Source organism: Puma concolor, chromosome B3 (assembly GCF_028749965.1).
Source record: "Puma concolor isolate L17-30 chromosome B3, mPumCon1.1.hap2, whole genome shotgun sequence".
NCBI lineage: Eukaryota > Metazoa > Chordata > Mammalia > Carnivora > Felidae > Puma > Puma concolor.
Window position 1 is genome coordinate 10,671,967 of NC_141672.1, and position 27,369 is coordinate 10,699,335.

The window sequence follows — 27,369 nt, forward strand, 5'->3', positions numbered from 1 at the left end:
TCGTTAGATGGAATTGTGCCTCTGTGGATCATGTATTTCCTTTCGATAAAAAATCAACGCCCTGGGCCGCAGCGTGAGGAATGGCTTCTAGAAACAGCACCCTGAGAATCCTTGGTCCATATCACTCCTCTGCTTGAAAAGCCTGCCTTTATTCCGTAATTTATTGAGACCCTCCTGTGGGCAGGCACTGTGCTGGGCGCTAGGGACACATCAGTGACCAGGCCAAAGCGGGGCCTGCCTGGCAGGGGAGAGGGATAAGACACAAACCAAACTCACCACATAATGTCACGTAGTGATGAGCGCCCGGAAGAACACAGGCGCGGGGTGAGGCACAGCGCACGGGGTGGGTTTTTAGGTTCAGGTCCCACGGAGGAGGCAGGAGGGGAGGAGTGAGCTGAGGGGCTCTCCTCGGAAAGAGCGAGAGGACCTGATAACGTCGTGGCCGGTTCTGCCTTTCGGACAAGGCCCGGATTCCTTAATGACGTTCCACGTTGTCGCTCTTTCAACTGGCTCCTCATCCGTGATTCCACCTTCGTTTTCTGACGATGCCCAGCTCCACAGCGAGCATCGGCCACGCCAGACTGTGTGAAGCCTGCCCCCAGACGCTCTGTTCTTTCCTCTTCCTTCCATGTTGGCTCTACTCATGCTTTGGTGGGGGGGGGGGGGGTGGGCGGTGAGCCCGGCAAAGGGTGGGAAGGGACCGGGACAGGTGAATGGACAATGGAAACCCTGGCCTACAGAAGTTCAGGGCAGCGTGGCCGCACAAAAAGCCCGGGTGGTGAGGGAGGGGACACACAACTGGAAGACTGTAGAAGTGTCAACCTCCTGGGGATCTAGAGTGTCACCCTGCGGATGTGGTGGCCTGGGGCAGTGGCGGGGGGGGGGGGTGTCTCATCTTCACCACGTGTGATCATTTCACCAGCTCGGGGTTTTTTACTCACTTGGAGAAAAGCTGCATCCTGTATGCCCCTATGGAGCATGTTGGCACAATAAATGCTCTGAGAAGTCCTGTAGTAAAGAAATGAGTGGAGCTTGCTTGCTTGCTTTCTTTCTTTCTTTCTTTCAAGTTTATTTATTTTGAGAGAGAGAAAGCACATGTCAGGGAGGGGCGGAGAGAAAGAGAAAATCCCAAGCAGGATCCGCACGGTCAGCACAGAGCCCCATGCGAGGCTCGGACCCATGAACTGTGAGATCATGACCTGAGTCGATGTTGGATGCTTAAACAACTGAGTCACCCTGGTGCTCCCCACCCCCCGAGCTTTTTCGAACTAGCATTTTCCAAACTTGTTTCACAGTAAAAGTCTTCCCCCAGGGGCCATCTAGTCCATACCCTCAGGAGTATGTCACACAGGGCACCAAGCTCACTTACAGGGCTGCCCAGAGCGAGTGTCGATGGTGGTCATTAACATTTGAGCGGGGGTCTGATTGTGGGAACCCGTATATTTGCATTACTTAAAATTTGACCCATGTTAGAATGGCCACCAAAAAGCCTCTCACGTATCACGTGGTAAATATTTATGCTTAATTAGGATCTATGACCGTATATGGAAAGAAGGCATGAATGATTTGAGACTGTATTCCCCTTTAAAATTTTTCTTGCCTTCTGCCATGGTCACTGCGAAAGGCAGTGTGCCAGCCTCGGGGCTAGGGATGACCAATTCGTAACCTCTTCCCTATGGAGTTCACAGGTTAACTCCTTCCGCTTTTCGTGTGACGTGTCCCCTCTAGCCCTGGATTCTTCAACTCTAAGGTTCTATAATTTTATCGTTCTAAACCTCTGTTATTCTAAGATTCCACGATTCCATGACTCTCCTCGTGAGCCCCGGACATCTGCCTTTATTTTGGATCCTCTGTTGGACTAGTTATCTAAACACAGATCTTCTCAGTTCATTTATTTGTGAGTGTATATCAAGCGTCGATGAAGAGGTCACCTCTAAGAAATTTGTAGATTCAGTTCAAGGTCAATTGAAGCTAACTGTATTAAAGCAAAGATCTTATCTCTCGCCGTGAAATATTAGCCGTGCTTTTTGTAAAAAAGAGAATTAGGCCAAAATAGTTCACATTAAGGGGGGGAAGAAAAGGACTTCATTGCTGCATATATTTACGCATATGCTCATTTGGTGGTTTCTTCCCTTAATTACGAACAGAAGGCAGAGATCTAGGGTCACGCAGAGGGTACGTTGCGGCTGGACGTCGCCGCCGGCAAAGTTCGCAGAGGGCAGCACCTAAGAGCTGGAAACAGGCAAGGAGGGCACTGAGACGGCTGCCCACTCGCCTGGGGTCCCACAGGAGGCCGAGGGCCGAGAACCGTCCCGAGCTGGCTTCTGCCTCCTGGTCCAGCACTCTCCCTGCATTCTGAGGCTGGACAGGCAGGTGGATGTGTCCCAGGGATGGAATTAGGACATCAAAGGCACAGGCTCTCTATCTCCATGGGCCTTGTCTAACGCTGAGAAGAGAGCCCGTCTCCGCTTGGGGGTGACAGTTGACGCGGTAGAAAGACCCTGGGCTAGACCTCCATCGGGTTTCGTGCAAATTCCCCACCTCCTGTGGGCTGGGGCCAGTCACTTGCCTTGTCTGAGCTTGGTTCCTTTAGTTGTGAATTAAGGATGTTAAAGTCAATGATCTCAAAATTAAATTGCTCTGTATCCCCACTTATAGTCATATGGTGGTTATGATGCAAATATTATAATTATACAAATAATACATTAATACATCACATATGACACGATAGATCTAGAAACCTGAATGCATTATCGGCAAAGTTGAAGTCCATTTTGGCCCCCTCTCCCAATCCAATCCTGGTCCTTGTTCCACTTTCCAGAAGAAACCCTAATCGGCTTGGTGTGTATTCACGCATTTTTACACCACACGGATGCTGTATGATCTCATCTCCTGTGTGTGCGCGCGTGCGTGGGCGCGGGCCCGCCTACGTGGTTTTTGTTGTTGTTTGTGTCTTTGCTTGCACCAGTCCATGCTTAGCTTTTCACGCAATGTGTCTTTGAGCTCTTCCCGCATCGTTTTTTTAATCATTTGCCGTATTTTGGCCATTCCCACGTTGGCGGTTGTTGGGGTTATTTATTTTCTATTTCCCTAAACGATATTGCAATGACCAAGACTGTGCTTGCTCTCGTCCTGGTCTCCTACGATAAGCGAGCACGTACCCCGCGGGCGGAAGGTGATCACCAAGAAATGGTGCTGGGTTTTTACTCCAGCGCTACCCTGAGCAGGTTGAGTGGACCAGGAGTGATCCATTTCCGGCTGCTGGGTTGCTCTTTCCTCCTCCTCCTGCCTCTCTGTCCAGTACTCCTCCTCCTGGATCTCTCTTCTCTGGAGTTCTGCATCAGTCAGGACTCCTGGGGACGAGTGTCAGGAGCCCGACTCACGCTGGCTTCAGCAGAGGGCATTTAGGCGTCTGTGCCTGGATCCCAGAACTGAGGGATGGGTCGCCAGCACTAGAGGCTTACCGGGACCCTGTTTCTGTCTTTATTTTCCTCTTCCCTTCTCTGCCCAGCTTAAAAGATACCTGGCAGCAGCCCCAACATCCTATTCTTCTCGCTCCTGGACTCAAACGGCAAGGCTAGGTCTCTAGCTCAAACTCAGAAATCCTAGGGCAGGACTCTGATTGGTTGCACTTGAGTCACATGCTCTCCCTTGAACCACTCCTTAATCCAGAGGAAGGAGGTACTGTGATTGGCCAGGCCTAGGTCACATGTTCACCCTGCAGTGCCCGTTGTCAGGCAGATGGGAGAGCTCACGGGGCTGACCAAAGCGTTAGCTCCTGGTTCGTGTTCAGAACGTGGCTCGGGGTCCTGATAACCTTAGAAGGCTTGGAAAAGCAGCAGTCTTTGTTTCTATTGACCGAATCTTCCTATGAACAAAAGGAGGGAGTAATACTAACATTTTCCGAGTAGCTATGCTGCCTGCACTGGGCTAGGTATTTTGTTTTAATTTAATTGTCTCAAATAACGCACGAGCCCGCCATGATGCCTGTTTTATAGGTGAGGAAACTGAGGCTTGGAGGGGTTTATTGGCCGGTCTGAGGCTGCTGGTTAGTAAGTGGTGGACCTGGGATTTGCACGAATGTCTGTTAGAGCGTGGGTCCGGAGCTGAATTCAGGCTTCCTCCGTTCTGGGTTCGAACCTGCATAGGGTCGCTCTTTTCCCATCGTGAGCAGACCAAAGTAAACTTGGTATCTCCGTTTGCTTGTGTCCAAATGCGGCCACCTGCCATTCCCCCCACCCCTCCAGCTGACGCGGCTCCTCGCATCAAGACCCTCCCGTGGCTCATGCCTCTCTCCTTGCTCCTGGAATCCGCCCCGGACTGCTTTGACCAATAGAACGTGGAGAAAGTGACAGTGTGCCAGGTGTGGGTGTAGCCCTGAACGTCTGCCACGTTCCGGGTGGGGGAGGGGGGGCAGCTGCACCTGCAAAGGAGCCCAAGCTAATTGACTGGATGAGGACAGGCCACCCCATCACGCACACACACACACACACACACACACAGAGCACATAGAAGAGCATCCAGGGGCCAGACACATCAGTGACGTCTAGACCACCTGCTGCCACAGCCAGCCAGCCCAGCGGTCCCTGCCGATGCCCCGTGGAACAGAAGAGCCGCCCGCCTGAGCCCTGCCTGAGTTCCTGACCCACAGAATCATGAGAGATAATAAACCGATATTGTTTTGAGTGCCGTGTTTTGGGGTGGTTTGTTGTACAGCAATAGAAAATCAAAACAGGAGTGTTGCTCCTGTTGCAGGGGTTTTTTTTTTTTTCCTGTTACGTGTTTTTTTTTTTAACTTTATTGAGGAACAACTGGGCCTCACTGACGCATGGGGGTGTATACACTGAGAGTGTACAATGCGCCGACTGGATGGGCGCCTCCATTGGGAGATAATGAGCAAGGTCAAGATACTGAGCATCACCGCCTCACAGTTACCTTTTCTTTTGGGGGGTGAGAACCGGCTTATTTGAACTGTGGTCACCGTGCTGTGCCTCAGACCCGCCGCGTTTCCTCTTTTTCTCCCTGAAAATGCGTTGCCCTTTGACCAACATCTCCCCGGGGCCCCTCCTTTTAAGTTCTTCCCATTCGGTGCCTGTCGAACTGGCCCTTCTGAAGCCTGACTCCCTGGCAGTCTTCGCAGGGGAACTTTCTCCTACAAAGTAAAGTGTGACTGTCTCTGAGTTATCCTTTGACATTCATAATGCATCAAAGGAAAGATCGGACTTTCTACGGAGGTGAGGAAAGATACTGCAAAGGGCCCAAGGGGTTCACTTTACGCTCGCTTCTTTGATGCTATCGAACGTTTAAGTAGCATTTCTGGATATGAAAGCAATACATACTCCCTGTAGACCATTTGGAAAATGCAGAAAAATATAAATGGGAAAATCAGTAGACAGACAGACAGAGATCGCTTCTTAGTCTACCGTTCTGCTGTAAGGAATGTTACCATTGCGGTATTTCCCCTCAACGTGCAACACACACGTGCATGCCCCCGCACGCACGTGCACACGCACTTTTTACACAGTTGAAATCATCAAGGCACAGTTTGTGTGTCCTTTATTCTTCGCATTCTATCGTGTTTTTCCTGTCTCATTAAAAATTCTTTACAGATATCAATTTTACTTTATTTTATTAGTTTTTTAAACGTTTATTCATTTTGGAGAGAGAGAGAGAACTTGAGCAGGGGAGGGGCAGAAAGAGGGAGACCCAGAATCCGAAGCAGGCTCCAGGCTCCGAGCCGTCAGCACAGAGCCCGACGCGGGGCTCGAACCCACGGACCGCGAGATCGTGACCTGAGCCGACACCGGACGCTTCACCAACTGAGCCCTCCAGGTGCCCCTACAAATATCAGTTTTAATAGCTGCCTTGTATTCTCCCCTCCGTGTTCCTATGCTTTACCTAACCAATCCCCCAACACACAGAAGGCTTCCAATGTTTTGCTGTTGTGAACTCGGCAATAAACGTCCTCACGGGTAAGTGTTTGTAACTCTGGCCGGAAGGGTCCCTCGCCGTGGAAGCACAAGGTCAGATGCAAAACGGCATTTTCTAAGAGCGATCTGGAGACTGACCTATCTGAGGATTCCTCCTCTGGCAGCTGCCGTTCCCGTGTTGGAGTGGTGAAGTTTCCACTCCCGGATTCTTCCTCACCAGCACGTGGTCCAGGGCTCATGCTTTTTCTGGCTTCTATTGACCATTTACCTGCACCTTAGATGGGACCTAGTTGTGCAGGCCAGTGGTAAAATAGCACGAGGCCTAACCGAATTCTTCCATTAATTCGTTGTGGGTCAGCGGACGTCATGTCTCGCTCTGGGCCTCCGACTCCGGATCCGTACAGCGGCGAAGTTTGACCAGATGACTTTCTGCCCACCCTTAGGTTTGAGCCCCTTCCTCGTGCCGACCACGGAGCGAAGGGCTTTAACATCTCTTCAACCGCACTATTATTATTAACCCATTTTACAGACGAGGAAACGGAGGCCAAGAGAGTGTCGATTGTACCCACGGCTCCTTAGAGGTTTGTCCACTGACCGGCTCTAAGGAAGGGCCCAACTTTGAGTCCGGGGTGACAGAATACTCCACGGGATTCGGATTCCACTCGCACGTACTCATATTCACCAAGGCCCCCCATGTGTCATCGCGGTGCCAAGTGCTCTTCTCATATGTGTTTCATAAACCCCCCAACAGTTCCATGACACGATACTATCGTTCCCAGACGAGGAAGCTAACGCTCAGAGAGGTGAGGTGACTGAGCCAAGGCCACGCAGCTTGGAAGACACGGAGCATTTGAGTTCTGCCGTTTTGAAACACCAGACTGCCTCCCAAAGGCCCAGGCCCCGCCAGGAGCAATGGACCGGAGATTCGGGACCTTTTTTTCACCGCGGTGCAGCGGGTGAAGGGGAGGGTCCATTCATTCCTCTGGTCTCTGGAATGTCCGGACCACTTCTGGATTTCCGTCCCTGCCTGTCTCTGCGTCTCCTTTGTTCCCACCTTCCCATCTGGCAGCCAATGTCCCTGGGTCTCCACCATATCTGAAGCTTCCTTGTGTTATTAAAAACCTACCCCCCCCCCCCCCCCCGTCTCCTTCTCTCTCCCCCCCACCCCGCCCCCACGATTTCCTCTCCCCTCTCTTGCAAAATACAAAACCAGAAACGAACCGAACACAGAAGTCTGTAAATGCACCGGCTTGGCTCCTTCTGAGGCCCTGGGCTCCTGGACACAATCTTGAATCCTAATTAAGCCGTTTGAGAAAAGCTTGTTGCTGGCAACAGGGACGGGGAGAAATAGTTTCCATCACGCAGTATCTGGAATTGGAATTGGCTAGAAGGCCCTCGCTAGCCGCTTTCCATACCTAACAGGCAGAATCTCAAATGTTATTAATCCAAGTGAACCGTGCGAGACACGGGGAGGGAGCAGCGAGTGGAGTTATTTGATTTTTTAAGAAAGAAAACCGGGCAAAGAACGTTTTGTATCTGCGGCATCCTGGATCCCCCGCGACGGACCCAGCCGTCGGGTGAGAACTGGGTCTGTGATACGTGGCGCGGGGTTTAATGCAACCACAAGTTCAGCTCGGACACCCAGGCCAAAAGGTGAGAATGCAGAATTCCCGACACGCCCCGCTTGGAGCCCCCGTGCCCTCGCGGACCGGCCCCCTCTCGGTGGCCTAAAAGGGAGAGAGTGGGACGCAGCCACCGGGCAGCAGGGGCTGCGCGCACAGGCCAGCTCAGCCCTGAGCCCCCGGGGGGACGGTCATCTTGTTGACGGGCCAGCCGCACCGCTCCCTGGAGTCGGCCCCGGCACACCCCGCCGTGCTCTCCCGGCCTCCGCTCTGCTACGGCACGGTGGACAAGGTTGCTCACTGCCCGCCGGCCCCGCCCCCTTCTGTCTTGCTCTCCGAGCCCTGGTTCCGTTTGGACGGCAATGCCTCCAGCCTTTCGGGTGGAGCTGGCCTAACGCAGACACGGCGACCTCTCCCCGCCGCGTCAGTGATGGGTCTCGCTGTGGCCTGTGGCCTCATCCTGGTCAAGGAGTCATAAGGGGGAGATAGGTTTTCTTTCTTTCTTTCTTTTTTTAATGCTTATGTACTTTTGAGAGACAGAGGGACAGAGTGTGAGCAGGGGCGGGGCAGAGAGAGGGAGACCCAGAATCCGAAGCAGGCTCCGGACTCGGAGCTGTCAGCACAGCGCCCTACATGGGGCTCGAACCCACTAACCGTGAGATCATGACCTGGGCTGAAGTCAGACGCCCAACCGACAGAGCCACCCAGGCACCCCGATTTTTTTTTTTTTTTCTAACAGACGAGACTGGCACAAGGAGAAAACTCTTTTGCCCTCATCCCTCCTTTCCTATGTCATAGGGGTAGGATGTGATGTCTGGAGCTGTGGCAGTCATGTTGTGTTTGTGAGGTGGTACATTTAACTTACTTTTACCCAGCGCAAGCGCTATGTCTTGTATTTTTTTTTTAATTTTTTTAACGTTTTATTTATTTTTGAGACAGGGAGAGACAGAGCATGAACAGGGGAGGGTCAGAGAGAGGGAGACACAGAATCTGAAACAGGCTCCAGGCTCTGAGCCATCAGCCCAGAGCCAGACGCAGGGCTTGAACTCACAGACCGCGAGATCGTGACCTGAGCTGAAGTCAGACGCCCAACCGACTGAGCCACCCAGGCGCCCCGGTGTCTTGTATTTTTATACAGCACAAGTGCTACATGTTAACTAATTGGATAATAACTCAATTCATATGCAGTATCTTGAGGATGGCAGAACAGAGGATAGAAAGAATCTGGGTCTTGATGTCGTTGTTGAGTCAACAACCCAACTGCGGAACTTGCCCCTCCAGTAAAGACTGGGTGCTAGGTGTTCTGTTTCTTGCAGCCAAAGCCAGGAGCAGGGATTGTCAGATGTCTATCCAATATCCACCCCCACTTTCTTCAGTTTTTGACGTCTGGTATACAGCAGGGCAAACTGCTACTCAGAACAAAGGCTCCATTTTTTTGCAGCTAGAGTGGCCACAGGTCTAAATTCTGGCCAGTAAGACGTAAGTGAAAGTTGTGGGTGGGACTGGGGGAAGCTTCTTTAAAAGGAGCTGACTGTGCTAGGAGTGTGTCTCCTTTGCCTTACTTCCATTCATTTGCCCTGCTGCCAGGAAGGCAAATGTGAAGTCTGGAGCCCCAACAGCCATTTTGGACCATGAGGCAAGTATGGGAGCCACATACAGAAGTGAGTGGAACAGAAGGAAGGAGGCTGGGTCTCTGCGGACCCGCTCTACCAGTCCTGGACCACCTGCTTGTGGACTTCTTTTCTGGAAGGGAATAAATGCTGCTGTGTTTAATGTTTTGAGTTTTCTATAAATCAGAGATGAGCCTAATCCTACCATTGAGACAAAAGCTAGCCCAAGAGTACTTTGCTTACAACCTTTGTGGACTTCCCACTGCCCACAGGAGAAAGTCCTGGTTTCCAAGGCCTGTGCAATAGATCTCATTCTTCTTTTCTAGCCTCACCTGCAACCATGAAATTCCAACTCACCCTTGGAGACTCAGGTCAAAGATCAACAGAGCCTCTGAGAAGCCTCCCTGATCCCTTCTGGTAGTGGGGGCCCTGGCTCTGGGGTCCCTGGCATCTCGCCCATAGCTCTGCCCTGGAAGGTATTGCATTTCTCTGGGACATTCAAGCTGATGATCCTTGAGCGGGGCCCGTCTCTCTGTTGTCTGTGGAGAAGCCCCGAGAAGGGTCAGCTGGTCAGGCCCACACAGCAATGCGACAGAGACAATCCTTCCAGCGCTGGACTTAGCCCCTGGGCTTCCCCACCTCTCATCTTATCACACTGGAGGGAGGCATCCTGTCTGGCAAACCTCCTTCGGCACTCATTTGAGGAAGGGAGGGGGGCTGGAAGCTGTCAAGTTGGGTTTGTTGGATTCTCAGTAGAATTCTCTTCTTCTTGGGGGCGCCTGGGTGGCTCAGTCGGTTGAGCGTCCGACTTCGGCTCAGGTCACGATCTCACAGCTCGTGGGTTCGAGCCCCGCGTTGGGCTCTGTGCTGACAGCTCAGAATCTGCTTCAGATTCTGTGTCTCCCTCTCTCTCTCTCTCTCTCTCTCTCTCTCTGCCCCTTCCCTGCTCATGCTTTCTCTCTCTCTCTCTCTCTGTCTCAAAAATAAACGTTAAAAAATTAAAAAGAAAAAAAAAAGAATTCTCTTCCTCTTGGAGAATTCAGCACTGACTACCCCTGAGGGTCATCCCCAGTTGCAATTTCTGGGGCCCCCCGCAGCATCGCTGGTGGGTCCTAGGTGAGCCGATCCCCTGGGGAAGAGGCCAAGCGGAAACCAGGCTGGGGCAGACTCAGGGAGCTGGGCTCGGGTGATCGCCTAGAAGAAAACAAACAGCTCTGGGTCGTTCTCTGCTTTGGGTCGTTCTCTGCCTCTTTCTGTGCAGCCTGGGGCCAGTGGGGCCCACGGGCAGGGTGGGCAGCACCTGGGCTCTGAAGGCGGACTCTTGGCTTCAAGCTTCTACGCCACCACGAGCTGGCCGCGGGACGGTGGTGAGTTACGGACCCTCCTTGTGTTTTATTTTCCCCATTTGGGCAAGCGACAAAGTCATTTTGCCAAAAGTTAGCAAGCACCCAGTACGGGCCAAGCATGGTCCCAGGCACGGGCGGGGGTGTGGAGATGAAGCGGTAAACAACACAGACAAAGCTTCTTCCCTGCGGAGGTTTCGTTCGCGCGAGAGGGGGGTGCAGACAGGGAGTAAACTTGTACAGAGATGCACGTCGGGTAAAGAATGCTGCAGCAAAAATAAAGCAGGCTTATTCTTTTTTAAGTTTATTTATTCACTTTGAGAGAGACAGAGAGCACAAAAGGGGGAGGGGCGGAGGGAGAGGGAGAGACAGAATCCCAAGCAGGCTCCACACGCTCAGCCCAGAGCCCGACGTGGGGCTCGAACCTATGAGCCGCGAGATCACGACCTGAGCCGAAACTCAACTGACTAAACCACTCAGGCGCCCTGAGAAATTTTTGTTGTTGTTGAGTGGCGTTGGTTGGCCAAGCATGGAAGGCGTTTGTTGTCTTTGCCCGTTCCCCGCTCCCCCTAACCACCCAGAGGCGAGCAGCCCAGAACGGGGGCCGGGTGTGATTCATCTCTGAAGCTGGCTCTCGGATGGCCAAGGACCCACTTCCAAAGCGTTTTCCGTAGAACCATCACGAGGCAAAGATTACCAAAAGGGTTCTGGGAGTCAAAGTTTGGAAGGGGCAAAGTTAAACAAAATAAAACAGGTGCGTGTGTGTGTGTGTATGTGTGTGTGTGTTGCAGGACTTCTCAGAGCCTTTACAAACTAAGATACATTGTGACTCTTCAAGGTGGGCCAGGCAGGGGGCGGCTGCCTACAGCAAGTAGCCGCCCCAACCTCACCGGACCAGAGAACCACTTTGGGGCCTCACTTTAAGAAATGCCGTTTTAGAGGGCGTTGCCCTCCTGGGCCCTGGTCCAGGACCACGCTTAACAGTGGCATCCGGGGAATTAGTGAGGAGAGGTGCCCTGAAGTGTGGCGGAGACTCCTGTCCGCGGTCTAGGTGCTCTCCTTCTTTCTAGAGATCCCACTCCGGGAATGGGATCCTGTCCCTATCGGGGGTGGTGCTGTCTTTGGACTGTCACAGGGAGGTCACCCTAGCCTCGGGTCGGTAGAAATCTCCCCAAGGTGTGGCAGCCACCGTAATGTCCCAACTTCATGAGGTGCCTGGTGGGGAAGGGACAAAGGGGGTTCTCAGGACACTCCCCATGTCCCTGTAGGGCTCCGCAGCCTTCGCATCCCTCCCTACAGGAGCGTTGTGACCCGGCTCCCTGGCCCTGGAATCCAGCCCTGATCCTTTCCCGTCCTCGCCGGCTCTGCGGTCAATCTTGACCGCAGACCCAGGGCTCTGCTGAGTGATGGTTGCATCTCGCTCTCCGGGAGCTTCGGCCAGATGTCGTGCTTCCAGAGCCAGAAGAGAGATCGCGCAGGCTTGTGAGGGCTTCTGGGGCTGCTCTGAGCTGAACTTGGGGGCTAGGGAGCGGCCCCTCTGCGGAGGAGCTGACCTCACAGCCCTGGGATGCGTGATGGGGTCCCTGGCCCCCTGGCCGGGCCGGATGGGGTGGGGCTCCGAGCTGCAGGGAGGGGCCCCCTGCAGCTCCTCTGGGCTGGAAGGAAGCTCCTGAGGGTCCCGGGCCCGGGTTCATCCAGCCTCGGGGGCAAGCATCTTGAGTGTCACCCAGGGCCCAGCAGGGCCCCTGGCCTCAGCTCTGCGGCTCAGGGAGAGGACCCATTTATACGGCCAGGGCTCTGGGGGCGTGGCCCGTCCCTGGAGCTCCGAGAGCCCAGCAGGGTCTGCTGGGGGAGGCTCTGGGCCTCCAGGAGAGGCCGGGCCCCAAGGGCAGGGGTGTGGGCTCGGCACTCAATCCTGGTTTTCCTCCCAGCACCGGAGGATTCTGTTTGCAGCCTCCGTTCGGTGAGGTTGGTGGACGGCTGCAATGAATGGACCGGGAACGTGCCTCCTCTAGGCCTAGCTCTTAGAAACATCTTTCGCGGCCCTCCAGCTCGTGCCCTTTTTACTGCGGCCTCGGAAGCCACGTGGCGAGGCCTCTCCTTGAGACCAGCCGCCAGGAAGGGCTCCCCACTCACCAGCCAGACTGTGGTGTGAACGAGAAATAAGCCTTGGGTCCATCGAGTCTCAGAGATGTGGTGTTTAGTCTTTTTTTTTTTTTTTTTTTTTTAAGTTTATTTGTTTCTTTTGAGGGAGGGAGAGACAGCATGAACAGGGGAGGGGCAGAGAGACAGGGAGAGAGGCTCTCAGCCCAGAAGAAGCCGTGTGGGCTTTGTGCTTCCACAGCCCCAGGTGCAAACCGCGCCGTGATTTCGCTTGTGCTGTGTGTCATCCATTGAGTACGTTACCCTCTCTGAGCCTGTTTCCTCCCTGGTAAGATGGGCACGGAGGTGGCCAGGTGACAGCGTGGCTGTAGAAAGAAAGCAGAAAGCATCAAGCGTTTTGCCTTGCTAGGTGCCCCACAGAGTCTCGTTCATTCCTTTGTTGCTACAACAACATTTAGGAAGCACCTACTGGGCACCAGCTTCTGCTGCAGGCGCAGGGGATGTCGCAGGGAACGCTGCAGACAGAACTCCCTGCCTTCACGGAGCTGACATTCTGTGGGAGGCAACGGAAGAACGATGGCCCGTGGGCCTGTGGGGTGTGTGCGTGTGCGTGAGGGTGTGTACCTGTGTGAGGAGAGGCATGGTCCCCGGGGGGACCAGGGCGAGGGGTCCCACCTCTTCCAGTCCTGAGATCCCACTAGCCTTCTGAGCCCCTAGGAGAGAGGAGTCAGGGCCCGGAATCGTGTTCAGGAGAGACTGGCTGGCTCCACGGGGTTCCAGGTGACAAAGCGGCCCCGAGGGAGGGAGGGGAGCATTCTCAAGTGGCCAGCGTGAGCCCCAGGGACACTCGGGGACTCTGGTGGCTTGCGGGAGGGCAGAAGCTGCCTGAGTCCCCACTGCTTCCGGGCAGCGTTTTCCCAAACGAGGTGTCACGGAAACCGGAACGTAGGAATAAGATCTCTGCAGGGGCGCCCCGTCCTTCCAAGATGGAGGGACAGTGGCTTGGCAACATGTGCTTCCGGTCCTGTCCAAACCCAGATGGTTGGGAAAAATATCTTTCCACCCCGACTCCCTTTCGGGGACCCCCGACACCAAGAGGCGCATGTAACCTTCAGAGACACATCAGCCCCGTCAGGCGGAAGGGACTGTGCCCGGCTGTCCCCTCCCCGTGGGCCACAGAAGGGAACCTCTGTCTCCCAGGAGCCCAGTGTATTCTGGCTTCAGGTCCTGACAGTTCCTGCAAATGAAGCCAGAAAATGCCGCCGGAGGGGTTCTAAGAACCTCTCTCGGTGCAACAATAGCACGAGGGGCAGACCACGAGGTCGTTGTCCTGTTCACCATCGTACAGCCAGCCCCCAGCGCAGCGTGAGGCACAGGTCGGGAGCTCTCAGGATGTTCAGATGAGTGAAAGAATGACCTGGTCTTTTCTGTTGCTCCTCACAACCCACGAAGTGGGTACAACTATCCTGATTCTCCGGTTGAAGAAACCCAAGCTCAGTGAAGGGACTCACTCACATTTACACAGTAAGATCATAGATTTGGACCCGGGCTTGATCCCGAGTCTGTGTTTTTTCTGCAACCATGTGTCACTGAGGGCTCAGGGAAGCAAGAAGTATCTCCTGCTTCAGGGAGCTGGAGAGTCTCATGGCAACCGATGAGTGGCCACAGGACATTGGCTTCACTTACTCTCCGTTACTGTTAGAATAGCAGCTAACGTCCAGGGCTAAACACCGTCCTTGGTACTTATATAATCTTCACTGCTTTATGGAGCTGGTGCCATGAGCGTCCTTCTCCCTTTATAAGGAAACTGAATCTCAAAAAGGTCCCATGACCGGTCCGGGGAATGGTGGGTGAGCTGGGGCGGGAGCGGACCCTGAGCAGGGGCCCCCTCGCTTCACCCAAGGACGAGGCAGGATGTGCCACAAGGTGACAGTGGAAGGCTAGGTCAGGTTCGCCTGACCGGGGAGAGGGGTCCTGGAGGCGGTGACTGATGCGCAGGGCCTGGAAGGTCCAGCTGTGAGGCTGGAGGAGGGAGGAGACATGGGGTGACCGGGGGGCAGGCGTGGACTTGGGGTCCTGCGGGGTCACGGGTTGACAGGGAGTCTCCCAGGTTGGGATGGGAGCCCTAGCCTCACTCTCTGGGGGGACAAGAAGGGGCAGTGGGGCCTACCTTCTAGCTGGATTAATTTCTTTTCTGCTACAGAAAGGAAAAGAAAAAGTGAGTAAGTGTGCCAAAGAGTGGTTGGCCTGTTCGTGTCAGGTGGGGTAAAAGTTTCCACGTTCAGAGAGGCAGCTCTCACGTGGTGAGCCAGGAACCACAGAGCAGGTTTATACAACGTGAAACTTACACGACGTCCCCAGTGTCCCTGTGTCAACTCCCCCCTGCAAGCCGTCATCTTCCTTGTCCGGGAGGTGTGGTGGATAAAGCGTGTGTTAGCGTGTGTGTGTGTTTTTTTTTCTCTTTGAAAAAGCAATGGAAATGAGTGAAACAGCCTTTGCATTGAAAAGGATTGGAAAACATGCTCTTCTGTTCATGCAGGAAGCTGAATCCGGAAGAGACGCTGGAACAGCAGCCGTGGCCTGCTTGTTATTTCGTCGCTATTTGATGGCTACTGGGCTTGGAATATTTTGGGGGTGCATTGCCTTCTGGGGAAAAATGGGTCTTAGGTGCTGGGCAATTGCATAAAATGATCCTGGTTGTAGAATTCAGGAAGTTGGGGTTTGGCGAGGTCAGGGGACTGGCCGCCTCCTGGTGAGCGATGAGGGCCCAGGCTGCCTGCCTGCGTCTGCCCCCTGCACCGCTCAGGGCAGAGTCGGTTCTGAACAACACGCTGAGTCGGCGGTCAGTTCAGTGCAGGCAGCGGGGCTGGGAGGGGGCCCTCCAGCCGGGAAGTCGTCGGGATCTCTCCCGTTTTTCTCTTCATCTGGCCTGTCTCCCCAGGGACGTAGGTCTCCTCCGCCTTACAACCATCTCTGCAGGCCAAATGTTTCCAGAAAGACTCCCGTACGTGCCACGGAACCCTTCTCGAAGGTTGCTGAAGTCACCAGAGCTCAGAGCTTCCGGGAGGATCCGAGGAGATGCAGAGAGGAGGGGGGTGTTCTCCAGCTTCGGGAAGAGCGAAAGCCGGCGGGGATCTCTCTGGGGGAGGCCGAGGCCCCCCGTGAGCCCGGGGCACTGCCGGGGGATGTCCCTGATGCTCCTCGGTGGGGCGGCGACTTGGGGGCCCCAGCCCGTGCTGGCCGCGGATGGAAGGGGATCGCAGTTCTCCGGGTCGCCCTTGCATCCTCCCCGCAGGCGCCCCTCAGCAGCACTTAGAGAAGCCTGCAGTACATAAGCAGCCACTTCCTACCCCGCTAAGCCTTCTGCCTGTCATCACGGCCCTTCTCGAGACACCTTTGGACATTCGTCTGGGAGGAAGCGCCTCCCTGCCACGGCCCCATTTCCTCGCGCTCAAGTCTGGATCTGATGCTAAATCTCGAGTTGACGTGACACTGTTTATAATACTTCACAGTTACTCCCAGGGTTATCCGGTGATCACCAAACCCACCTCTCGCCTTCACTTCAACTCTCTGAGATATGCACCCGAGGGCGGGGGGGGGGGGTGGTCCTGGTGTGGCCCAGCGGACGTGAGGCCAGCCGGGGTTTGGGGTGACGAAGGGAGAGCCAACCCCCCGCCTAGCTTCTGGCCACCACCACCTACCACGCCCTGCCCTGGCCAGTGGGACCCAGGAGGACAGGGGCGCTCAGAAAGAGCTGAGCTGTGCGGTGACCCAGCGGGGAGGTCCCACCAGGGCGGCAGGGAACTCGGAGGGAAGGGGGCGCAGCGTTCAGAAGACCGAGGGACCCAGGGCAGGGCAGGGGAGCGGAGGCCCTAAGGAGGAAGTGGTTCATTCGTTCATGCTCGCGCTGTTCAGGCCCGCCTGTGTTCATTCGAAAACCTAATGCCAGACTTTGCATAACACCAGCTCTCCTGCAGCTACCCTTGTGTTAGGAGACTTAACAGCGGGCCAGGCCATGAGTTGACTGCTTCCTCTGTGCCGGACCCTGGGCTAATGGATTTCTAGGCATCCGCTCCTTTGATGCCCAGATCAGCATCAGACAGGGAGCATTTTTCTCAGTTTACGCAAAAGGAAACAGAAGCACAGAGAGGTGAACAACTTGCCCAAGGCCACACAGCAGTGGGAGATCCTAGAATAACCCACGCGGGGTCTGTCTGAAACCCCTCTGTCCGCGCCCTCAGCGCCGTGCCATAGACACAGGCAGAGAGCAGAGGAAGCACAAGAAAGGTGGGAAGAAGGGATCGGCATTTGCTTCCCCGGATCTCAGAGGAGGAGGCACGGCGTCCGGTTCCGAGGGCTGGGCACTGCCACGGCTCAGGGTCTGCGGCCGTGTCCACTCTCGCCAGAGTTTGGCCACATGCTGCCGCATTGAAACTTTCAGCTGTTCAGCTGTTCTTGGCACCAAAGATCCAACTAGATTTGAGTTCTTGTTGGCCATCTGGGTGTGTCTCGGGAGGTTTTCTCTTGAACAAAGAGATTAACAATCGCAGTACGTTACCTGACTTTTCAGGCCGATCCCACGGCCGCTGCTGGAGCCCTTGCCGGGATCCAGAACCATGCTGAGGGGGCCACCCGTGTTTTCTCATTTAACCCCCTGGGCTGCCATATCGTCCCCATTTTAGAGGAATCCAGAGGAGCGAAGAGAATGGTCCCGGGTCACCCTTGAGAGATAGAGACAGAGCACAAGTGGAGGAGGGGCAGAGAGAGAGGGAGACACAGCATCCGAAGCAGACTCCAGGCTCTGAGCTGTCAGCACAGACCCCGAGGCGGGGTTTGAACTCATGAACCGGGCAATCGTGACCTGAGCCGAAGCGTAACCGACTGAGCCACCCAGGTGCCCTTTCGAGTTTTTTGTTTTGTTTTGTATTGTTTTAACCAAAAAATAGACTTTGAAAAAATGCAGCATCGCCAGCCCGAGAGAAAAGTGTCGGTTGGTTAAGTTCTCAGCCAGTGTGCTTTACTGTCACTTTCTATTCCATCTTCGTTTAATGTGTTTTATAACAGTAGTTTTAGTAATGTATGCGCACGGTTGGGGGCAGGCCAAAACCCCTTTAAAAAGTGATGATTCAGCCACATGAATTGGGCTTGAGTCACTTTTCTGAGAAAATAAATGTAAACGTAAAAACGCACAAAAATGTTCATTTCAGTGTTGCGCACAATAGCAAAACATAAGACTTAACTAAGCTATGTTCTATCCACACAGCAGAACATTACCTGGACATTAATGGAAAAGTTAAATGAATAAAAGGGATAAAAAGTATATACGGTTTGATTGCCATTTTATTAGCTTAATTAGTCTTATCTACATTCTAGAGGACGCTTGTTAATATCAGAAGTGTATCTGCCTTCGGGAATACCCACGGCAGAGGTGGGATTTGAAGTAACTCACCAAAATGTCACTTTTTGGAGCCAATCCAAAAGAACTCCCAGTGGCCAACCTGGAACAATCTGAGCAACAAAATTAGGGATACACTATTGGATTAAAGCCCAAAGTTGAAAATAAGTATCCGCGAGTCCGTACTGATAGAAAGAAATGATTGAACAAATAGGACAAGAGGAGATAAATCTTCCTTACAGAAGAATTCGCCGATGATAGGAAGGCAATAAATCCAGTCCACACTCAGGGAGGGAGGGATTAAGCTCTTCCCTCCAGGAGATGGGGCTTAACCCCTTCTCCCTTGGGTGTAGGCTGCACTTAATTGCCTTTGCTTTCAAAGTATGGAATATGGAAAGGGGGAAGAAAAGCAGATTTGCAGTGGAGAAGCTTGGCAAATGAGACCTTAACCAAGGGACAAAGGTCAGTATCATCAGTGATGGGTTGTGTGAACAGCAGGACCCAGTGTCATGGGAAGGGTTACCCCGCCTCTGTGGTAATTCTCCCCAAAATCAAGCACCCCGATTAACTATGAGGAAATCACCAGACAAATGCAGACTGAGACAGACGCATTCTACAAAACAGCTGCCCAAATACTCCTTAAAATCGTCAAGGTCTTAAGAAGCAAGGAAGCTCTGGGAAACTCTCATGGACTAGAGGAACCTGAGACGTGACCACTAAACGTAACTGGTGTCCTGGGTGGGTTCCTGGGAGAGGAAAAGGACATTGGTGGGAAAACTAGGGACACTTGGATAAAGTCTGGAGTTTCGGTAATAGTCCTGTACCAATATCAATTTCTCCGTTTGGACAAACGTACCTTGGTGGGTGAGTCATCAGGGGAAAGCGGGTGAAGGGTAGACTAGAACTCTCCGTACGACCTTGGTGACTTTCCTGTGCCTCTAACGTGATTCCAAAAACAAAAGGCGAATCTCAAAGTGAAACAGACTTTGTTAGTAGGCGTGGCATTATGTTAGAAGTGATTTTCCGCGGGGGGAATGAATGATGTTCAAAGGTACAGCTTGCCTGAGGTGTGACCCAGCACTGTCCCCCTTCCCCTTGCCTCAATAGTCTTCAAGCATCTGGAGACCCGTGTCCTTCAGCCCCTGGCATGCTGTCCCTAGACCTGACATTGTAAATCAGGCCTCTGTCTGGGCACTCCCGGGGGGGGCTGGTTATCTGGCTCTGTGGACAAGCTTCGCTGCGTCCTGCGGCTAGAGTAGCCCCTAAAAAAACCACAAGGCCGGACTCCAAGTTCTGGTTCAGCATGTGTCCTTTCCCCCTGGGAAATGCGTACCCATGGATAAAATCGGAACCGAAATTTGCATTTATTTTCATACGTGACCTGTTAGCAAGGTTGGAGGAGAAGGCCCCTGACGTGCCAAGGGGACCCAGGGCCACCCTCTCTGCAGGTCAGCCTTCAGAACGCATTTTATCTAAATACTGTCCGTGACTGGAGGCTCCCATTTGTAAATGGCCAACACCCAGCTCCAGCTGTCTCGACTCACCTGGGAAGTCGCGTGGGAGGCCTCTTCCGGTGTGGATGGATATCACCGGGACTGTCCCCCCATCTCTCAACTCCGTCTTCATTCTTCCTGTAGCAGGAAAGTAGCGCGTGGTGGTTCCAGGCCTGTATTGTCCTTGTTGTTCCAAAGCTAGAGAAAAGAAGGGTCTTGTTTTGAAACTCCACCAGAGTCCCAGGGAAGACGGTGGCCCAGCCCCGAGCCCGTCACAGTCGGTCACCGTGGTCGGTCACTCGCGCTCTCCGGCGTCAGCACCCCTGGAGCCACGCCGATTGTCACAGAGCGGGGCAGAGATGAGCCTCCCACGAGTGGGGACCGAGGAGCCCCGACCACTGCTGTATCTCAGGCCGTGACTTCCGCTGGAACCAGAGGCCAGCCTGAGAAAAAGATGAACAGGGAAAGAGCATATCATTGAAATCTGTAGAGGACAGAGCCCCCGCTGAGGACCCAGAGCCAAAGGTTTTGATTCCAGCTGTCCCCTAACTCGCTGAGTGACCCTCTGGCCTTCCAGAGACGCATTGGGTAAAAACGAGGGCATTAAGCCAAGCGGTCTCTGCAGCCCCCTTGGGCCAAAAAGCCAGTCTGGTGAGTTTGAGGTCTTAAGAAAAAATGGAGAGAACCTGAAGATGTTAGAAGTAGGAAGGGGAAGAAGAAGGGAATGGAGGAGGAAGAAAGGGAAAACAACCGGTCATCAGCAAACCCCAACAGAATCTAAACCTTGCAAGCACTTCCGGGCCTGGGTATTTCACGACTTCCCGTGCCCCTTTGAAAACCACACTGAAAATGAGAGGCGGAGACCACGGGGTAGGAAATCCCAGGCGCCACCAAAACCGCGCTCCGCGGTTCGGTGTTAAGAAAATTTAAACACGGAGGCTTCTGTTTCCATCCCCTGCTGGGCTGCCCGGGAGCGGCTGCCTCCCCAGTTTGGGTGTTCGTTCTCTGCCCGCAGCGGAGGCCCAAACACACACAGCACCTGTGCCCCGTTTCCAACTCCGCTCGCTCAGGGCACCCGGGAAGCCTCCCAGGGCTGCTGGGGGGCTGGGGTGGGGGGGGGGGCTCCTGCCTTTCTGCGGGTGACCCCACGATGAGAACGAAGCAGCCTTTCTCACAGTGACACACAATTCATGCCCCCTTCCAATCTGAAGGCAAAGCCACCAGCTTTCCTCTTGGCCTTTTCATGAATTCAGTCATGCCGGGCCGTCAAAATGTGTTAAGCGCCGACTGTATGCAAGGTAGAAAGGTAAGTCCTGGAACTCTCAACCATAAAAGCCAGAGCGTGGCTGGACACGTTAGCACAGAGCGGGGCCTCCCCAAATGTTACTTCCCTTCGCCTCACTCCACCCCACGTCTGGATACAGAGAGGATCTCCAAACCCCGAAAGCTTTGGGTCATTCATTCCCCGGCACTTATGCTCCAAGAAGGAAATGATGGGGTGGGGGAGGGGGCGCCTGGGTGGCTCAGTTGGTTGAGCGTCCAACTCTTGATTTCGGCTCAGGTCACGATCCCGGGGTCATGAGCTCGAGCCCCACGTCGGGCTCTGTGCTGACAGCACGGAGCCTGCTTGGGATTCTCTCCCTCCCTCTCTCTGCCCCTCCCCTCCCCTCCCCTCCCTCCAAATAAATAAAAACTTAAAAAAAAAAAAAGGAAATGATGGGAATGCCCAAATGGGGTGTGGGGAAACAGAACCGTCCGGGGAATGGGGAGTCTGGTGCTGAGAAGACCGGTGTCCCCCAGGTCGTGGGGCAAACAGCCAGCGAGAGAAGCGAGAACCCACCCGACGCACCACGGAGGGGACGTGATTCTAGCTGCTTCCTCACGGGGCTGCTGTCCAACAGAGGTGAGATGAGCCTCGGGAAGGCCTCAGCCAAGGCCCTGCACCCCGAGCGCCCCGCAGCGGTTCTCGAAGACGAAACCTCCAATCTGCAGCCCGGGTGCTTCAGGTAGACACGGCTGTGAGCTCCCTGGGGGCCCGCGCAGCCTCCCCACCCCCCCCACCCCCCCCCCGCAGCCTGGCCAGTAGGGGTGGGTTGAAACTGTCCACACTGCCCCCTCTCCGGCAGGTCGCAGCCCTGCAGGCAGGGACCAGGGCCAGGACCCGTCCCCGACATCCAGTTTGCATGAGCGAACCCCTCCTTGGGGGCCCAGACTCTGCTTTTCTCTGACGGGAGCCCCGATTGTTCTAGATGGCTGTGCCAACACACAAAGCCGGGGAACAACGTCTGTCATTCTCTTTTTCTTTCTCTCTTTCTTTCTTTCTTTCTTTTTTTTCTTTTTATGTCGAGGGGTAGTTTTTGCCGGAAATTCGTGACGTGGCGCAGAACAAAGTGTGGCGGGACCAGAGTGGAGGTTTGGGGAACGTCATGTCACCCACACCCAGGCCTCCTTCAGGGGCAGAGCCAGCCAGTGAGGGGATGTTGATCAGGCAGTCACGTGGGGCCCCTGATCAGGGCCCCCTTCTGCCAGATGACAGCAGAAGTGAGAACCAGGCGGGGTCCCAAAGAGGCCTGTGTTTGTTTGTTTGTTTGTTATTTATTTTGTTTACTTATTTTTTATTAAATACGATTTATTGCCAGATTGCTTTCCATACAACACCCAGTGCTCCTCCCAACAGGTGCCTTCCTCGAGAATGACCGTGTCCCCACTCACAAGGACACGGACGCTTACAACGCGTCATAACACTCCCTGATGGGTCCAAAGTATGGTCATGCAAGGGCCCTGTGGCAGCTCGGGGACAGTCCGATGCTGCCTCGTGAAGCTGCCAGGAGGGTTTACTGCTGGTCCTGGCCGGGGTGCTCACACCTGCCTGTACCCTTCCCCGCCCTTGCTCGCAGGCAGCGGGAGGGAGAGGAGGATGCTGGCCCTTGTCTCCCCGCCCAGGGCCCAGGGGACCTGGTGAGCAGGGAGCCCCTGTCCGGAGGTTGGCAGGAGGCATCCCAGAGATCGCCGTGCTCTGTGAGCCGCAGCCGGTTCACGGCACGCCCTGCAAGGCCCTGAGAGTGAGATTAAAGAACCACGGGAACCCCGGGCGCCGCGTGCTCTCGTGGGTTGCGTCACTGGCTTCTGACGCAGACTGTCAGGGAGGTGCCATTCTCGTCCTGACCCTGTGGATGAGGAGCTTGAGGCTTGGACGCGTGAAATGCACGAAGGCCCCTTCAGTGGGGAGGAGCTGAATCCCACAAGGCTGAGGGCTGACGCCGGTTGGTGAGACAGAAAACGACAGCCACTGTGGCTCAAGGGAGCGGGTCATGGGGTGGCCACAAGCGGACAGGGAGGAGCTAGAATCTGGAGCAGTGCCAGATGGGTGGACAAAGGGTAACACCTGCTGTGTTCCGCGGTGATTCTCCAAGTGTGGTCCGGAGGCCCTCGGGGCACGCCTGGGACCCTCCAGCAGGAGTTCTGCTGGGTCAAGAGTATTTCCGCAGCAAAGCCGAGATGCGATTTGACTTTTGCGCCGAGGATGCAAAGCAGGGGTGTGTAAGACAGGGAGGAGGGCCTTAGCGTGACTCAGGGCAGGGGCACCCACCGTGCCAGCAGTCGCTGTATTCTTTCCAGACACACACCTGAGTCTCCCTTAAGAATATCCTTGATGAAATTGTAAAAATGATTAATGTTATTAAATTTCGACCCTCGAGTACGTGTCGCCTAAACACTCCAAGTGAGTACCTAGGCAGCCCGCGTCGAGAACTCGTGAGACACGGAAGCATATTTGGGTTGTAAGTTGGCCTTAACTCCTTTTTCTGAGTGAACCCCGTTTTGGACTTGAGAGAACAACTGATAAGCAGACTGTGGGTGTCCAGGCTCGGGCAGCGGGCGAGCCTTTTCTGGACAGCAAATGAAAGGGAGCCTGTCACTTCAAGAGAAATCGGGGCGTCTGGGTGGCTCTGTCGGTTGAGTGTCTGACGCTTGACTTTGGCTCAGGTCATGATCTCGCGGTCATGGGACCGAAGCCCCTTGTCGGGCTCCACACTGAGCATGAAGCTTCAGATTCTCTCCCTCCCTCTCTGCCCATCCCCATCCCCGCCTCTCAAAATAAATAAATGTTGTTTTTTAAACGAAAGAAAAGCATTGACAGTAGTTGTTACCAACAATAAACTTTAAATTTTCCAAGGAAAATTTGTATCCATATTTATGTGCCTCCAGATAAAAGACTTTTTATTTATTTATTTATTTTTATTTATTTATCTTAACGTTTTATTATTTATTTTTGACAGAGAGAGACAGAGCACGAGCAGGGGAGGGTCAGAGAGAGGGACACACAGAATCCCAAGCAGGCTCCAGGCTCTGAGCTGTCAGCACAGAGCCCGACGCGGGGCTCGAACGCACAGACCGCGAGATCATGACCTGAGCTGAAGTCGGACGCTTAACAAACTGAGCCGCCCAGGTGCCCCTGCTTTTTTTTTAAATTAAAATGCTACCTTAATAGGTAATGGGTTTATGCTTATTTTTTTAAATGAGTTAACAGATATCTTTTAAATGTCTTGGTTTTAATTTCTAAGATGGCAAATGTTTATAGTTCTGTTCTACATAAATAAGAACTCACTGGAGTTCTCAATAATTTTTTAATTTCTTTTTTTATTAAGTAATCTCTGTACCTGATGTGGGGCTCACGCTTGTGACTTGGAGAGCAAGAGTCACATTTTCTACTGATTGAGCCAACCAGGAGCCCCGGGAGTCCTCAGTGACTTTCAAGAGCGTATGGGGGTGCTTAGTTGGGGGGCTTAGTCGGTTAAGCGTCTGACTTCGGCTCAGGCCATGATCTCACGGTTCGTGCTCTAAGCCTCCATGCTCTAAGCCTCAGTTTGCCCATTTCTGAAGGAGGAGATTGGCCTGGCCAATCCTTGGGGACTGTAGTGGGCTGAACAATGGCCCCCGGAAAGATCTGCCTCCCAATCCTGTCAACCCATCTACTATGGGAAAAGGGACTTTGCAGATGTGATGAAGTGAAGGCCCTTGAGTGGAGAGATGATTCTGGATGATGTGGGTGGGCCTATGGCTGCAGAAGAGAAAGCCCTGTATCGATGGAAGCAGATTTGGAGCCATGAGCCTTGAAGATGAGGGGGAAGCATTGCAGGAGGGTGCCAGAGGCAGAAAGAGTCAAGGGACCAATTTTCCACCAGCGCCTTCAAAAGGGACCAGCCCTGCCGGCACCTTGGCTGGCTGCTTAGCCCATGGAAACTGACTTTGGACTTCTGGCTTCCAAAACCGTAAGAGAGTAAGTCTGTGTTGTTTGAAGCCACAACATTTGTTACGGCCGCCGCCACCGGAGACGAATCCAGAGCTCAACCTTGTTCCCTGGCCCAACCTTACATGCAGACAGGGGACACAGTTGCCCTGGGGATAGCGTTTTAAGGGGGTCACGAAGGCCCCTTCCCCAGACTCCGTGCCCCACCGCCAGTGAATGGCTGAGACTCTCTTCCTGCAGCCCTTCAGCCCGAGGGGTCAGAGCACAGGCTCTTGAACCAGAACGCCTAAGTCTGAACCTTAGCACCGCCCTCTCCCACACCCATGACCTTCTGCCCCTCTTTGTGCCTCAGCGTGTTCAGCTGGAAAACGGGGGGTGGGTGGGAATAGTTGTACCTATCTCAGGGCTGTCGATAAAATTAAATGAACTCATGTACACAATGCACCTAGAGCAGTGCCTGGCACGTGACGAGTCTGAAAAAGCGTTTCCTGTTTGGGTGTAAAGTTCACCACGGGGTGTTTACATGCCCCCTCCTGTCACACGGAGAACTTCTTGGTGGCAGGGGCTCTATGCCAGTCACCTGTCTCCCCAGGGCCAAAGTTGGTGTCAGGCACCTGGGAGGTGCTGAGTGATTTCATGGGTGGCTGGATCTCCAGGATGCCGAGACTTCAGGGGACAGCTTCCGGCCTGGGCACCCGTCCACGTTCGTCCTGGTGCCGCCATTGGCCAGCGGGGCGGTGCTGGGCCAGCCCTGGATCTTGGTTGGTCTATCTCACCTGTTACATGGGGTCCCAGTGCTTACTGACAAAGGCGTGGGGCAGATGCTCAGAGCACGTCAATACCCTTTCGTCTTTTTAAAAAAAATTTTTTTTTTCAACGTTTACTTATTTTTGGGACAGAGAGAGACAGAGCATGAACGGGGGAGGGGCAGAGAGAGAGGGAGACATAGAATCGGAAACAGGCTCCAGGCTCTGAGCCATCAGCCCAGAGCCTGACGCGGGGCTCGAACTCACGGACCGCGAGATCGTGACCTGGCTGAAGTCGGACGCTTAACCGACTGCGCCACCCAGGCGCCCCAACCCTTTCGTCTTTTTGAGGGACCAAGGGAAGGTGGGTCAGGCGTTGGAAGAGAAGTCCTGGGAAAGCTTGGTTGTACCTTGTGGCTCAGGGTACAGTCTAGCCCCAACTCCGTTTCTGGGCTGAAGCCACCGTTTCAAGCCTCCCTGGGAAGAGATCTTGCAGCATTTGTCTGCTTACACACCTCTCGTGATGGGGACCTCACTCCTCACGGTGGTCGAAGCTGAAGGCTACCGCGTGTCAGTTGCTTTCAAAGGCGGAGTCGGCACATCTGGGTCAGCGTCTTGCCATTCTCTAAACCAGAGTGAGGTTCCTGTGATAAAGCAGCTTGCCAAGGGCCCTCCGCTCCCACGAGGTGGCCTCTGTCCCACTGAGTCTGGTTCTGTATTGTCTCATGCCCAGCCTTTAGAAATGGCCCGGCCCACCCCTAAGGAGTTTCAGGCAGCGAAGGCGGATGTCATGGGTTAATTGTATGCCTGGCTTCTGAGGGGCTATTCTGTGCTGGGCTCTGGGCTGGATTCTGAATATGGGCGAATCCCAATGTGCTTCCTGCCCTCTCACGGGTGAATGCAGCACTGCTCCCCAGAAATACGATGCGGCCCATTGCTCCGGGCTGAATTGCGTTCCCTCCCAAATTTACGTGTCGACACCCTAACCCCCAGTACCTCCGAATGTGACCTTCTCTGGAGATGCCTTCGCGGAGGTAACCAAGTGAAAATAAGATCTTTAGGATAGACCCCACACCATTATCAATACGCCTGGTGGCCTTGTAGAAAGAGGAAATTTGGGTAAAGACACACACAGAAGGATGTCGCGTGAAAATGAAGGCAGAGATGAAGAGGGCTCTTCTACGGGCCGAGCCACGCTAAAGATGGCCGGCACACCACCGAAAGCTAGAGGAAAGGTCTGGAAGAGCTTCTCCCTCCCGGCCTCCGAAGGAACCAGCCCACTGACACCTGATCTCAGACTCCCGGCCTCCAGAGCTGTGCGTCCGTCACCCCTCTGTTGTTTAAACCACCCAGTTTGTGGCCCTTTGCTTGCCGTGGCCGCCCTAGCAAACCACTATGGCCACATATAGAAATGTCAGTTTCCTACAGGTGCGTTAACAAAGGAAAAAGGAGACGGTCCAAACTGACTTTTCTTGACGTGTTTTAACCTGTCGTATCCAAAATACTTGTTTTTAATTTTTTAATTTATTTATTTTGAGATAGACAGAGTGCGAGTGGGGAAGGGGCAGAGAGAGCGAGAGAGAATCCCAAGGATCCACTCTTAGCGCAGAGCCTGATGCAGGGATTGAACTCACGAACCGCGCGATCATGGTCTGAGCCGATGTCGGACGCTCAACTGACTGAGCCCACCCAGGCGCCCCCCACCCCCGCCAAATATTATTGCTTCAGCATATTATCCATGTACAAACTATTTAGGAGGTATTTCACATTCTTTTGTTCCTTTTAGTTGTCCGAGTCCTGTGTGTATTTGACCCTCACGCCATACCTCGGAGGCCAGTCACACTGGGGGTCAGATGTGGGCCCGATGGTCACAGGTGCC

General features: G+C 53.9%; 1 long non-coding RNA gene across 1 annotated transcript; it reads left to right on the forward strand.

Annotated features, from left to right (window-relative positions):
* Positions 1-21,229: 21,229 nt before the first annotated feature.
* LOC147579737 (uncharacterized) lies at positions 21,230-22,134 on the forward strand. The gene is made up of 2 exons (XR_015251800.1): positions 21,230-21,502; positions 21,845-22,134. It is a non-coding gene; the product is annotated as an uncharacterized LOC147579737 (long non-coding RNA).
* Positions 22,135-27,369: the final 5,235 nt, after the last annotated feature.